This window comes from Liolophura sinensis, chromosome 6, assembly GCF_032854445.1.
Source record: "Liolophura sinensis isolate JHLJ2023 chromosome 6, CUHK_Ljap_v2, whole genome shotgun sequence".
NCBI classification, from domain to species: Eukaryota; Metazoa; Mollusca; class Polyplacophora; order Chitonida; family Chitonidae; genus Liolophura; species Liolophura sinensis.
This window is the reverse complement of record NC_088300.1, coordinates 1,814,448-1,831,078: the sequence shown is the minus strand read 5'-3', so window position 1 is coordinate 1,831,078 and position 16,631 is coordinate 1,814,448. Positions and strand designations below refer to the sequence as shown.

The 16,631-nt window shown below is 37.4% G+C and overlaps 1 protein-coding gene across 2 annotated transcripts in view; it reads right to left on the bottom strand.

Annotated features, from left to right (window-relative positions):
- LOC135466740 (protein jagged-1-like) overlaps nucleotides 1-16,631 on the bottom strand; it is a 100,968-nt gene that overhangs the window by 57,457 nt on the left and 26,880 nt on the right. The window lies entirely within an intron of this gene.

Below are 16,631 nucleotides of genomic sequence, written 5' to 3'. Positions count from 1 at the left end.
TAACATCATATGTGGCAAATAACACATGGAAGTACCAAGCAAATAAATTAATAAATATGTGTATGGACAAAAATAATTTTCCAGTAATTTCTAATCATGCAATTTAATTGAACACTCATAAAAATTGATTACAGTTCCCCTGGGATTTTAATTATATGGAGTTTTTGATAGAGACGGGATGCTGATCAGCTAGTCACTCACACTAATGAAAGAAGAAATTGCTTGCAGGCACATGTAAGTTATGCAAAAAAGGTAAATTGTTGACACTTTCAGAACTTTTAAATTTCAAAGAGTTCAGTCCTTGTATTTATAAGGCTGAAATTTGGTATGGTATGTCACCTGAAATTAAATCAGACCAAAAATAAAGATAAATGTTACCAATGTTGGAAAGAAACTACAACTTGGCAAGAACTGAAACTTAAAGAGAGTACCAGTAACAAATTTGTGGGTTTTTAAGTTTGCTCTCAAATCAGCAACCACGCTGAAGCGTTTATCACTGTTCCCTTGTATGATGGGCGTTTATGTGTTGATTTAACATTATGGTTAAACCAGTCTCTCCCTGGTTATTCTTTTAAACTGACAGCCTGCTGTTACATTTCAATGGCTGTTGTAACTTCATTGCTACTCTCTAATGACCAATCAGGAGAGTTGTTATGTAACCAATCACACCTGAATAAACAAGTTGATTAAATGACCTGTAATTGGTCCCATTTACAGCAATAAACTGGGCAATAAGCCTCCTAGTCTGTTAATCTCCAGCCTGTGAAAGTTACCATCCTTGAGTGCTTAGAGGTGTGGCTAGAGGTACTCTTAGCCCTCATTCATTAGTAGTCAGCTATTTCTTGCTGGAATTTTCAAGAAAAATACAAAAACAAAACAGTTTTACGTGTCCTAATTTTGAAGCAGGTTTCCATCCAAAACTTTCACAAATTTGTCACAAAGATATAGTCATTCATTAAAAAATATGGCCAAACATATATGTACAATGAATCGATTGTGAAAATCCAAATTCTTTGAGTCAAAAAATAAACAACCCACTTTCTTTTAATAAACGGATATGAGGGAACGAAACTTGATGATTTCCAATTTTAGAAGTGATGAAAGATGGCCACTGCCCTTTGAGTTCCAGGAATGTTCTGTCAACCCCTTTCCCTCTCATCCCCCTTATCCAGACACATTTAATGTGTACTACATCCTGAATCTGACATACAATGTACACATCTGGTAACATTATCCAATGTATATACCTCCTGTTTCATCATCTCCAAGTTTAAAACTTACACTGGTGGGTAAAATGAACACTTTGGAATTTCATTCAGTTGGGCTGGTGGGAAAACAGCTCCTGGTTGTTATTACTTTATTCTTGGCATAGGAATACAAATGTGGAAACCACATAACAGAAAGAACTGATAAATAGCTTAAATTGTACCTTAGATCTTTCCTTTAAACACATACAGTACTACATATTAAAGAGGTAAGAACTAGTGGTGTTCACCAACAAGTATAAGCAAATGGGGATTAAAACCCCAATATGTTCTGGATTCTTTTTTCCCTAATTGTTGCTAAACTTGTTCTTAATACTGCGAATCTTCTCAAATAAATCTTCATCTGTCATAATTGAGCGTGAAATTGGTTTTGCGCCTGTAGCAAAATGCCCTAAACAGATTGGAAGGTTTTTGGCCAGAATCTGTAGGGTATGAACCACATGGGGAACATCTTCAAAAAACATCAGCCTCAGAGGGGAGCCCAAGACTGTAGTATGGTACCATTTCCTTACCTCACTGGGTCATATTCCTGCATGTACCTGTGCTGTACTGTCACTTTGAAGCAATATGGAAACATTCCAATTTCACATAGAATATATAATAGTACAATAATAAAAGAATAGCTATTATGTACATGTACATGGAAATTGGTAGAGGAAACTCCCTGTAAGATCAAACAAACATTTCTGTCTGGGAAGATTCTCCACCAGGAACACATTGACTGTAATCATTACTTTCGCAATTAATAACCACATAAGAGAATACTTTGAAATAACAATAATCTATAATATATCACAGTATTTTTAACTTGTTAAACCTTTCAAAATCAAGCTTCAAAAGATGATCTAGATCCAAGAGTCTACATTTGGCCATTTGGTTTACTTTTTTATTTACTTTCTATCTTGAACACAATTATTACATCTTCCACAAGTACTTGTACAAACGCATCATGATAAAAACTGCACAGTACAAAAATACCAGGATGCCATATTTTTAGAAAGAATGAGTTAATACCAAATTAAACCCATTATCACAGAATCAATGTTAGGAGATCTGGGATATCTCAAATTCTACAGATGAATCAGGTTTAGTTACATGCTGCTCTGGCAATATGCACTTAGCGCGCACTCAGTGCCCTTGCCACAGGCTAAAAGCAGAAGGTGTTCAGGGTGACTTTAATAGTGCAGTAATCAGTGAGGAAAGTCTCTGGTGACTGCATTGAGCTCATGTTAAGCTTAACCGGTGCAAGTGAAAAAAACACAAAATGTTGAAAATATGTCCCGACATATTTCACTGTGAACTCATTTGCTGTTTTCATAATAAATTAATCAATACAGCCATCTCATTAGCCACTATTGGAACAGCAAAAGTTGATCTACTGTGTATTAGTTACATTGTTATACAGCTAAACTGCTCATGATGTGCTTGGTAACCATGACATGTTACAACATTAACCTATTCAAATGACAGACTAATTGGTTAAAATAAGGTACTGAAACACTTCCGTCAATGATAATATTTTTCAGTAAATATTTTCATTATGTGAATTATATGCATAGAAAGTCACAAGGCATCTTCCAAACCATTCTGCTGATTACATGTACATGTATAATGTACAGCTATGCAGGATGGCCCTCACCAGGTCTACTTGATGTCCTGTAAGATCAAAATAATATTAGTCTGAGCTATCTGGCATTATCACAGATCATCAAGCCCAGCACGTAGACTTGTGGTGCGTTCTGGAAGTTGTCCACGCTCTGAGATCAGGAGAAGAGAACAACTTTCCCACGATTCCCCATCAGCCAATGACAATGTACAGGAACAGTTTGATGGCACCTAGGACAGCTACCAAAACAACACTGTTCCTTGGTGCCATTTTACGAATCACATGATTGTTTGCTGATCCAGGAAGATAAAATGTTTTCCAATTAATATTTTTCTAACTTCTATGAAATCCTTGGACCAGAAGAACATGCCTGTAAGCAACTGTTCGTTGCTATGAATAACACAGCAGGGAACTGAAGACAAGTCACTAATGTTTCTTTATTTTGCATCAATTTCCCCAAGATGTTTCCTTAAAAATACAAGGAGCATATATATTTTTCCTTAAATACAACAAAGAGAAACCAACGAATGGAAGATTTTAATGCTTGTCTACTTTTCTCTTGAGATATCTTCGAGTAACAAAACACCAAGCTGTAAACATTTATATTTTAAGTACATATTACTGGTTCATTACAAACCTGTAATGTATTTATCTATCCCCTATTACACACGATACATTGCTCATTGATAAGCAGAAGCCGGTGTAACAGACTGGTGCCTTGGCTGGCAGCAGGCCACCAAAATGCCAGCTTCCCTGTTTGCGCAATCTAGATTGGATGAGGAACTGACGGGCCCATGCCTAACATTTCATCGCAGAAAACATGCACAGGCTGTGTTTGTAATCACTTCCACTACCCAATACAAACCTCAAGACTCACTCGTTAAGCTTTACTCCTAGTCTTCACTCGACTGATAAAAGCATGAAAAAGTAAAATTTGGTACACAAAAAATGGGAGAAAAATGGAGAGGAAAGACGCAAGAAAAAATGGGCATGTAGGCTGGGGGGCTCATCACTTGTCCTTCAAACCACCTTGACCAAGTTTTACAAAATAAATGACCTACATATTAAGAAAATAGGTCACTAGCACACCTTTTTCGTGACACAATAAATGCTTTTGTCTACAGCTTTGATGATCTGAAATGTATTAAGGCAGGACAAGAAGGTCATCAAACAAACAGAAATACATATTCCTTTGTTAGCACACATATCCCTGTAGTCAAATGGAGATTATGTACTTCTACTCTTCATCCTCATTGAATGATTCCATGGTGCAAACTTGGATTAGTTTTCAAAGCAATCTACACTCATCCATAATGAAGCATAATTCATGTGCTACTAAGCTTTGACAGGTAAAAATACCAAATTCTCAAACAAAAAAAGAATTCAAATATGCAGGTCCTCTTACACACAAAAGCGTAGGAATTTCTGGTGCATATACATGTACAAGTACATAAGAGCACAGCTGCAGCAGGCGATGGTATCAAATCTACCCGGGCAGCCGGCAGCCCTTACAAAATTGCTGCAGCCACAGGGTCTGGCCCACTAAACAAGGATACCAAGGTATTTTTGGTAAAGTACTAGAGAACGATGACCTTTGGGATCCAGTTGGATCAACTTTTGGTGTGCTCAGATCAAGGGGCTACAGTCTGACATAACCCAGGTTCACCAGTGTTCATGAACCAAACCCACTGCCCAGTCCATCTTTACTTCTGTCTGTTTATACACATAAAACTGATCATGAAGTCCCACCACTGAAGAAACATTACTGGTACTAGTGATAAATGGTGCAAGGGTACTTGTTCAGTATGTATTAATAACAATTGTAAAACCGAAGTCACAAAGACAGATGAGACTAAAACCAACTATATTATATCCGCATTAGTGCACAGGTATGTTGGTGGAATAATACACCAATCTCAAATACACATCCAAGAACAGATTTGTTCATAGATTAAAATATGGAAATTTTAGTAGGTTTTTATTCCATTGTTTGAAGATTTCTTTCCGCAAAACAGTTCGGATCATGGACTTTGAAATAAAGCTGATATGCATCAACCTCTCTGACTTTGATTAAGGCAGCAAACTGGGGGTGCCTGTTATCTGTACATCGTTTGTCCTCTAATGTCCTACTGGGCGAGATCAAAACATGGCTCTGTTGTTCCAGCCCAGTCTCCACAGGAAGACAAGAAAACCCTCTTTGAACATTATCAAGAAGTGAAGATACCCTTTGAACTTGACTCCAAAAGTTCCTGCTCCGATCTATAGCAGTCTAGCACACCCTAGTGCTTACCCAGCAGATTTCTTCAGACAACATGTGAGGTACACTATCACACATTCACTACTGTATATATGCTTACAAGAAAACCCATGTATAAAAAACACACCATGTCTAAACAGAAGAGCTGATAACTGACCACCACTGACCAGTGTCCATCAGGGCTGGTCAATGATCTGTAAACATTAGTAATTAGAGTTCCAGATGGTTCAAGCTGTTCTTGACCATACATTGTAAACTGTCCAGTGAGAGAATCTAATCTCATAGGGATTCAAGTCATATACTGCATATTAGTATAAGTACAACTTGGAGCTCTTCTCCAAAACATTAGCATCAAGGTACAAAATACACACATAAATGCTATAAACATGCCTACACACATATGCACAAATATATATTACAATGTATGCCTGAGTTTATATAATAACGTGCAATGGGTTCACAAAATAATAAATTTAAACAATCCGAAAGAATGAAATGGGAAAATTGCAAATAGACATTTGTTAATGCCAGAAAACTGTTGAACTCTCCTATGTTCTGAAGAATTAACTTAACAGTGCAATAAATGACTTGCAGATGCACAGACTCTCTCACTAAAGTTCACAGAGATCACCTGTAGAGGCTCCAATCATTAGTAAATTCTTAGCAACCTTTTGGAGGTTAACACTGAGCGTGTCAGTTTTACCATCTTCATTCACTTTTCTGTACAACGTTTGGCTATTTTCAGAAGCACATAACTTCTGACTTTTGGGACAGATGATGCAACACTATGCACCGAGAATGGTTCTTATAATTAGCTTGGCTATAAATTTAGTTAAAAAACAAACTGGTTGATGAAGGCACTTCAATAAGCTTCAGAGAATTTGTTGCCAAAACGCAGAATCAAAATTAATAGTTAAATAACTTGAATTCAAGTAAATGCCAATGTCAGGCATAAAATGGCCAAAGTTAGTGTTACTTGTATTACAAAGATAGGAAGCATTTACTGCATAATGTGGCGCATCTGCACAATTATTCCACAAATGTTTCATTAACATACATGAAGGTCTACTACTAAAAGTTATGTACAAATAATAAAATTTAAGATTTGTTACGATAATGTGAATGCATTATGTCACAAATGTTTCAACCTAGCAACATATCACTTGCTGTTGTCCAGTAAAATGGGGACGAAAATGCTCAACACTTATGACTTATCCAAGTTCTAACTTTTGCCTTCAGCTTCTATCTGCAATAAAACATCTGCTTCAGATGGCCTCCACATTGGATGGAATGTGGCTGATGAAGAAAGGATACCAAGATTGTTATCTCAGAGCACAAAAACCTGCTCATACACTTATCACCTTTTTGTCCTGTTTTTATGATAACAGGTTGGAATCCATCCCAGCTGGAAGAGCTGGCTCGCCACTTCAGGAGCTAGTCACAGGTTAATTACAGAAATCATTGTAAGGTTAATGAAAACAAACTTTCATGAACTATACATACAATCTGGATGGTATATCAGACAAATTATTAAATTAATATATTTGACAATGTCACATCACATTCCATTATTGTTGCTTTTCAACACTTTGCTTTTCATTTTCATATGATGAATATTTACATGGAAACTGGTTTGAGGGGAGCTTTGTACACACACTGTGCTTTTAGTTCACCAATAAAAGCCAGAGTAGTTTCAGATCAGTTTCCATCATAAATTGATAAATTAAATTGCAATCAGCAATAGCGTCTTAAATAAGGAAAAGTTCCACTTAACATTAACATTAAAAAAAGTTTTCTTGCACAACAGTTCGGATATTGAATGATTTCTGGTTCCTCTGTCAGTCTGGAAGTCCACTTTGAATTAAACATTAAATTTATTTATCTGTTTATTTGACTGATGTTTTACGCCGCATACTCAAGAATATTTCACTTATACGACAGTGGCCTGCAGTATGGTGGGAGGAAATCAAGCAGAGTTTGGAGGAAACCCACAACTGAATTAAAATTAAAAGGTATCTCACTCGTGCACAAGTTTTTATTTTGGGTACTTTCTGGTTCCTCTGTTAGTCTGGGAGTCCATGGACTGATAGACACTTAATTGGAGGCTTCTGATAGAACACTGGCTAGAGACTAAGACCTAGATGACCTGAGGCACTACCCTGTAACACTGGCTGGCTGTTAGCAGTGAAAAGATCCCTCAGATCTGATCATGGCCCAGCTATCTCCTCAGTCAATTAGCACCCTGCTGATATGCATCATCAAAGCCAAGCTCCCTTGATTGGCCGCGTAATGGCATGATATCTACCAATGGTTCCCGTTCTTCCTCATAACACTGATTTTATCCCCTATCAAACTCAAGGGTTAAAAACCCATTGCTAAGGTCATCCATTTCACTTTTTAACCCAGGAAATGGGAGTGTTATGGGTTAGCCAGATGTAACCAATTACGATAATTATTTGCGATGGTGGTACAGATTGCTATGCATGCTGCATGAGAGCTTATTATGTTGATATGAGGTAATGATCAATGCATGATGTAAAACTTTGCCCACTGAAACCAGTGGAGCCCGTGAACATGTGCCAAGCCCTTCACCTGCACCCGTCACCGCATGAGGTAAACATGAAGTTCTACCTGTTCTTTACTTGCTCTTCATCTGTTGGCCTCTGGCTTGATATACTTAGAATTGTAGGCTTCATATCAATATAAATAACAGACAAGAAGCTTAATTGCTGCTTGTTTTAATTCATTTCATTTCAGTCTTCTTTAATACTTCACTGAAGAATATTTTGATCATTTTATACCAAATGACAGGTAGTTTTCTTATGGAGGAAACCAGATGGAACTTCCAACAAATATAAATACAAGCTAATGAACACAAACATATTATAAAACTCTACAAGTACACGTGTATTAAATGTACTTTCAATGCCTTGTGTGTAATATGTTTGGCAATATAATTTTGATTATCAGATTTTAATTATCAATGGACTTGAGTTCTCAGGCATTCAGGTGAACAAAATTTAAATAGAGCCAAGTTCTCATTTCTTACTTTATAAACATATACGTTTTTATTTTGTTGGTTACCCAGTTGTTTTGGAAACTGCGATTGTGATTACTGACCCAGAAAGTCTATTATGGTGGACGGTTGGTACACAAATGTCTGTTTCAACGCCTTCACTTTAAAATCAGCATGTTGATTGAGTAGCCAGTGGAAAGGTGAATACCCAGTAGCTGTAGTATAACATACCACCTAGATTACATGTTACATGGCATGGCAGCTATACAGCAGTGGGTACAGCCACCAACTGTACAACTACTGGTGTAAGGTCGCCAGTCTTTGATCGTCTTAAGTTCAAACTCTAATCAAGCTACCTGTTTATATGGACAGAAACTTTATACGTCTGCAGACAAAGGGCTGTGTTGTCTTGTGACTGGCTGTTTTTTAAGGCTAAAGAGACTCTGGATGTATAGATATGGAGGCATATTTATTTCCCTTGCAGCCAGGTCAGGATTTAATGTAAGAGTGGTCATAATGGAGTCTAGTCCTCCAGACATCAGAAGGGCAGTGAGTGGGGAAACATGTAAACAGCCGGCCAGCATCAGCCCCAAACACTTGCTCTGGACATCAGGGAGATAGTCCTGTCTTGGACCAAGTCTCTGTTCAGAGCACAGCCTTCAACAAATCTCCATCTGGGAAAAGTTAATCTTCCTTGATAGTCCAACATGGCAGAAACACACAACTTGGCATATCACCGGGTTTTCTCAACCTCATCTGGAACATGTTAACCTCAGTTCTTCCCTGATGGAAGGCTGACTGACCAAATACTTTCCCATTGCTTTTTAATGTTTTCCTGACCCACCCTAAGATCACAGAAACACAAGAGGGTGCCCCTGGTCAAACACATCAACATTAGCGCAGGATTACATGCTATGGTATGACCCACCTTGATAAGTGGTGTTTCCACAACAGAAAAGGATTACTAATTATGCTAAGTGTTTCAGATATTTGAAACCCTCAACATGAAATCAATTCATAAAAAGGTATAAGACATGTGCTGTGATTTACATGTAGCATCAGACTTATCTGAACAGTCATTACTGAAGTTAGGCCACAGTCAATTGTATTAGCACACTAAACTTCAGTAGTACATAATAAGTGCTCATCTAGTGGCTTCTGAGGCCAGACTACAACTACATACATGGCTTACAAGAAGAGTTCACCAAGCACCTGAACAGGGAACGCTTGAGATGCCACAGAACAGGGGGAATTCAGTTCATGACAATGAATGGGAGAGATTTAGAATGGCTGAGAGTCCATTGCTGCCCTATTGGGCTAATGAGATCGTGTTGCAGACCAATAGCTCCAAATGTTTGAATCCACCTTCTTCTGGCTCTGCTGTCATTTTTCTTTTCCAGACAAGTTCACAACCTGGATCTGATCCACCCAGTTTTGTAAAATGATTATTTCTGGGCCCCAGGAATTAAAATTAGGAATACAGAACACGTTTATACGATAGGATAAATGTATCACAATTTGGGCTTCTTGAACTGTAAAACATATTGAAGTCCTGGGCAAGGTAAGCTTTCAGTGCTTTATCAATAAACCTTGTCAAGGTGAAAGCTTAGTCAAATTGGCTTGAGTAAGTATAAAACATTAATGGAGGGACAAAATGTGGGAGATGTTTGGATCTCTACATCAACACCATCAGCCAATGGGCGAGTGCAGGCCACTATATATACATGCTTTTAAAGAACAAAGTTTTACAGTTCACAGTGCTTCTCATCATAATGTTTGGGAGTTGTCTGACATTTAGCATTGCATGGATCAAATGCTCTGACTTCATCGGCTCTGTACGTGGTTTATTTATAACAGGAGACTTTGGGAGGAACCCTCCAGGAGTTGATCTAAGACAGAGCATTCCTTGGGGGCCAAGATGGGGTTAGGAACTTGGGACCTGTAATATAGGGCACATAACATACTGAAACATATATCTCATGTCAGGATTACATGTACATGTAATAGCTGTGTTGTGATAAAAACGTGTGATCTGAACAAGACGTCATGTTCCATGTTAACTGGGATAATCGAAGACCAGAAATGAAAGACATTTTAGGTTGTTCACCACATGAAATACTTTTGATGTCCTTACACAGACACCAATAAATATGAATCACACACCAGATGGTGCAGCAACCATCAGTGACCACTGATAGTGAATCACACACCTGTAAGTATAATCACACCTGTAAGTATAATCACACACCTGTACGTATAATCACACACCTGTAAGTATAATCACACACCTGTAAGTATAATCACACACCTGTAAGTATAATCATACACTTGACTATAAAGACACTCTAAGTGATTCACCTCAAAAGACACCTAACTGAAAGTCTATACACTGTACTGTACATCCTACCTCAATGTGTAACTTTTAAAGAAAGTGTTTCAGACAAATGAGTAAGTAGTCAAACATGTGACACTGATAATTCACACATTCAATAGACACCACTGTGGTTGCATAACACACCTGTGAAAACACGTGAAAGACAGAAATCAAACATATGTACACACCTAAAGATATATTTCCCACCTGCAAATGTAAGACAATCACACCTGTTTAAACAACCCTCACACCTGTATTAGTGAATTACACTTTTTTGTTGGGCATTTACAGGATATTCTTCAGAAGATTCCACATGGCCATGTACTAGATCCCCATACTAACAACCACAGTGTTACACACCAAAGACATTATGTAAGCAATGTGGTACTTTGTTTCTCACAGACTTTGAAAGTCCATTTTCAGCATCTCAGCTTTCATTAACAGTACTTCTACTTTTCTTGGCCTATTGAGACCTCATTTTTTTATTTTTGAATCTAAAATGTAGTTTTTGCTGCATAAACGGCCGGACTACTCAACACTGGTACATACTGTTTGGGTTAGTTCTGATTTATTCTAATTCAGACAAACATATTTTGCATTTTACTAAATCATTATAAAGCCCTAATAAAACGAACGGGCAAACAACTATTGAATCACCATCCTATTTTGGTATTCCTTGTACACAGCCCTTGTCAAGAACACAGTAGAACAAAGTAGTACCTGTATTTAAAGCTAACTCTTCTTTTCTGTACCCAGGCGCTCCATTAATGTCCTTGTAAAAGAGATATCAATAAATCTCTGCAGAAAACTACTGTTTAATTTGCTCGCTGCTTCGCTAAAGGTTTGGTGATTATGGGAAATATTATTAAAGTCAAGTAGCTGGGTGGGCAAACAGCCTAAGGTCAGAGATGGAGTTGGACTGAAACTCTTGTGGAGCCTAACAGGGCATTCAATGGCACTTGTTTCTGCACACAGTCACACACGTCAGCTGTAAACTGGATTAGCGCACTGTTTCATGTCCTGAAATATCCCTGGATCAAATTATCCTCTCGCAAGTCAAGATCGGCTCCGTCACAATACGATAATCCCGAGACCGAGCCATAGAATTCTCACACCATGATCACGTAAATGCCTACAAAAGAACCCCCACTTACCTTGTAATTTTATTTTTATACCAAAAAAAGGAAAAGCTGCCAAATAATGGTTCTGCTAAATCAAGAAATGTTCGATTGGTAAAAAAATCATAAAGGACATTGAGCTTAAGTTTGCCCTCATCACAAATATTAATCTGGATTGGAAATTCTGTTTAGGACTGATGTCCTTTCAACAATCCTTCACAGCAAATTTGGGTCCAACAAAATCTGTTTTATGTGTTTGTATTTAATTCACCACCCAACAGATTGGTTCATCCAGACAGCATATTTCTGCCAGGTTCCACTGATGCCAAAGGTCACAGTTCTACATTTTTGGAATCAAAAATGGCATCTAACAAAGAGAATGTGAAGACCAAGACTAAGTAACTGAAGTACTCAGCTTGCAGATTAATGCATGACACATAGGCACTTTCATCAATATTCAAGGGATAGAAATGGTGAAAATTAATTAAATGCCCAAGGCAAAGCGACAAATATTTACCAAATCTGGGAATATTGCTGTAGCCCAACTTCCTGCACTTGGTAAACCCTACATTGTACGGAACTGAGTTTAATACATTTGTTTGAGCAGTGAATTACTTCTCATCATCAGCACCAAATCAGCACGATAAAAATGGCGCTCAGCAAAGAGAAACACTTGGTCGATTTTCATTAAATATCAATAGTGACATATTTACACCGATTGCCTTACTCACAATTCTGGCCACACATATTACAACCCTAAATTGCTTCAAATTCTTCGTAAATCCTCACATTTCATTTCCTTTAGCATCATAAAATTTCCAGCATAGTCAACAAAGATGGTAGCTTCCTGTATATCCCATCTGTCAGTGATACTGTACTTAAATATCCCTCACTCGCTTGATCAAGCACATAACCAACTGTATTTTGAGGCAACCACACAGAAAATGGGGGTCGTTCCGGGACAATGGTGGCTCACAGCTACTCAAGCTGAAACAACTACTAAATGGATTACAACAGATACTTAATATTATTCCCTATGCACCTATTGTTAGCTACCAGAACAGCTGTATCTGTACCTGTTCAGTCTAATACAACAATTTAATCCAGGATATAATTTCCTAACTAAACTCAGGTAACACCAATTTTATTTTGTGAGCTGAAAAAAATCCAAACAAGGAATAAAAATAAATGAAAATTTTTTTTGTCTGATACTGATGTTTTAGGATTTCTCTGTTTTTCAAGGTTTTTCGATCATGTTAATCATGTTAATACATCTTCAACAAATTGCTGGGACAGTCTATATTTTTGACAAATTAGATGATCTTCAAGTTTTATTTTCATATCCTCCTCTGCAGACATTGAAAAATAGATTTATTATGTTACGGAGGTTAAAGATCTAAAGACACACGTAAATATACCATGCAGATAGTACTGATCTGTCTGCTACCCTGAATTCCATTTAAGTTTACATCCTGAACAGTTTGCCTTGCTGAATGCTTTATCAAATTTACTGGCCAGATGACACAAATGGTTAAGATTAAAGGTAATAGAGCACTGAAGCTGAATTATAGCGAGAAATGAGGATCTTTGATTAATGGTTCAGATATTCATTACAGATATGATGCAAGTGGAAGCATATCAGTAAACCAGAATATAACAATGAATTTCAAACAAAATTTAAGTGTCACAATATCAATTACTCAGTCAGATAATCAAGGCAGTTTTTGAGACATGCCTCAGGAACATAACTTGAGTGTTAATTGTTATCTTCATACCACCACAAAAGCTGCAAATGACTTCCAAACCAGGCAACCTAAACAGACATAACAGAGGACAGCCTTTGTATCCAAGAAACTACTTTGGGTGCTCACAAAGGATACCAAGGCTGTCTTTTGTCCTGTAGTCAAGTGGAAACTTGCAGCCATTGTGTCTTCCATTAGAGCTCCTTATCGACAATGCCTAACAATGGCAGACGTCTTCCCTGAACGCTTGAATACATGACCACATATTTCCATTCAAATGATCTCACCTCAGATCATTGAATCAATGAAGTGTACTTGTTGAAGCACTTGAAATTTAATCTAAGAAATTTCAAAGAAATTGTGCAGGGAAAGAAATTGAAGTTCATCATATTCCTTATGTATTCTGGCTATCGGACACATCCTGAGGGCACCCTGCTGTACGTTTAAGAAGTAAACCTAAGGGTGTTCAGCTGTGGCCTAGGGGGGAAAATGGGATCCTGCCACGCGTGCCTCTTTGACAAAAAGCAACACTCGCTGAGCTTCTCTCTCTTAGTCCAAACTGTTCCTTGGAGCTATTGGTTTACTTTAAACCAAAGAAAATACAAAGCCAATTGGTTTCTGAACAGAGTCCACAGCTGAAGGCTGAGCATCAGTCATCTTCTTCCTTATCTCTTCATTTAGAGCTGGCAATATCTGAAAATGTCCTTTGGTATTGTAGAGATAGATGGATACTTTCTTATTTTCAAGAAACATAACTGCAGTGATAAAGATAATACACAGGTTTACCCACATTTATATCAAGTTAGTTAAATTCACTTAAAATCTGAATCAGGACAATTGTTTTTCTCTCAAGTTATATAGAAATTTTTTTGAACAAAAAAAAATCTTCACTGATTGGTAACGCTCTGCTCTAAGCCTTTCTCTGATAAATTTGACATGTGAAAGCAATATAGAAATGAAGTCAACACAGAATCGTAGTTTTTTGGCATAAAATGCTAATATTTAACTCTGGAATTACTGAAGACGCTTATTCTTGGTTGTTTCAAGGTCAGAATGCTAAGTGTGAGAGACAAAACAAACTACAAAGCCATAGTCTTCATAGATCAGAACCAACTCTTGGTTTTGATCTCATTCCCCTGGGAAGGTATGTTTTACAGCTTTCTGATAAATAGCATCTGGCCACAAACTCTATTCTAATAGCAACCTCTGCAAACATTTATCTACTGTCTGCATGAGGGGTATAAACTGCTCATCTTCACTTACTCTAGATAAATAAACATATGAATAGCAAAAATGTTTCTCCCCATCATCATCCTAAAACACACGTACATCTCCAGGTACATGCCACACCGTATAAAGTAATAATTGGGTCACACAAATATCATTTGCAAAACTTGTACACAAAGTCTCGTACGACTTTTCCTCTGATTAATTAATCTAAGGTGTAAGCAGGTAGCAAATGGCCAAATTTTTCAGGTAGCAAAAGGTCAAATTTTCTGGTAGCAAATGGCCAAATTTCAGGCAGCAAATGGCCAAATTCTGGTAGCAAATGGCCAACTTTTCAAGTATCAAAAGGCCAAGTTTTCAGGCAGCAAAAGGCCAAGGTGAAAGCTGTCTACATAACAGTATGTAATTTTCCATTTACACTGGTGTGGGCATTAACTGCTCAAATTTAAGCATTTTAATCATTTGACAATAGCTTTTCATGTGTTACTGAATTCATTTTCTTCATGATGGAAACATAGTTGTTCTCCATTAGTTGGAAACATCAGTCAACAAGAAGATGATGAGTTCATTACTTTCAGAATCAACAACTGATTTCAAATGATTAATTACAGAATTTCACTATGTTTTACAATTATTACATTGCACATGCACTGTTTATAATACAGAAAGACCAAACCCATACACATCAATACAAGATGGTATACACACATCATAACTTATAAACTTACTTATAACGCGTTCTATTTCAAAATAAGGCCTTCACTTCTGCAAGATTTTACACAAATATTAAATAAGAAAAAATTCTAAAAACAGATTTTACACTACATGTATAGAGGATGGTCACAGACAGCCTAGACATTATATGTAGTGGTATTGCTGGAAGCCAGATCCAGTATCAGTAGCACTGGTAATTCTATCAGTGCACTTCAAGTTACATGATATATGGAGATAGCATAACAGTGACCAGTTCAAATCACTGACCAGTCATCAGGCCCTGGGGAAATGTATGGCTACATCATCTCAGGGGGCCAATCCACAATCAACAAACAGTAGAGGCAAGAGCAAAGCTTCCATCACAACCAATGCTCCATTAGACACAACTTTTCCTAAGCTTGTCTCCAAACCTAATGCATTTTGCAGGAGAGATCTGGGCTAAACTTAGCCAATGTTTATGTGGCTAACCAATCCTGAAGCTTGGATAACAAGATGCTCCCAAATATTTGTAAACAAATCCCCTGATTTCAAAGATTTCAAAGTCTTAAGAGGCAAAGCCAACTTGGGTCATCTTCATATTAATGTAACAAGCTCAGTTACCAGAGAGGTTTAACTGCTCCAGCTCATGCTGAGCTATTTATTATCATATCCAAAGCTTTACTGCAAAGTTCTGAGTGCGTAAAACCAAAAGGAGCAAGTTAACCATGAAATTGAATAGTACATGTGTACTGAGGCTGCCATTACCCTTTATTGTAAAGATCCGAAATTTTTCCACTTTCAACCACGGTACATAACCATATGTGTATCCCGACAATGATGACTGTTGTTGTCTCCTTCTAAATCAAGCAAAGAAGTCAAGACAATGAAATAGATAATAACTGTTTCAAAGCAATGCACATGATAAAATTACAGCTGTTCTGTGCATTAATCCTGGTCACAAAATCAGATAACAGCACGGCCTCAGGTGACACAATTCCTATTCATAACACATCAAACAATCGGACAACAATTTAATCTTCCGTTCATTAACAATTCAGTTTATGAATATTAATCATTCATTAGGCCATGAAGGTAGAATGTATTGTCACCATACACTCATACAGAACCATAACCAATCTGATCTTCCCCAATAAATGTACACTTGCTTTTCAGATCCTTATATCACTTTCTGGACTGTGGTTCATGGTGTCTAACCACCATTTAGACACAGATTTTAAACAGTTTTGTCACTTTGTTTTCACCAATTCCATGTACATGTAGGCCTACACTATGGTTCCAAGCACCCCTTCCTGACAGGGAACCTGTGAAACTG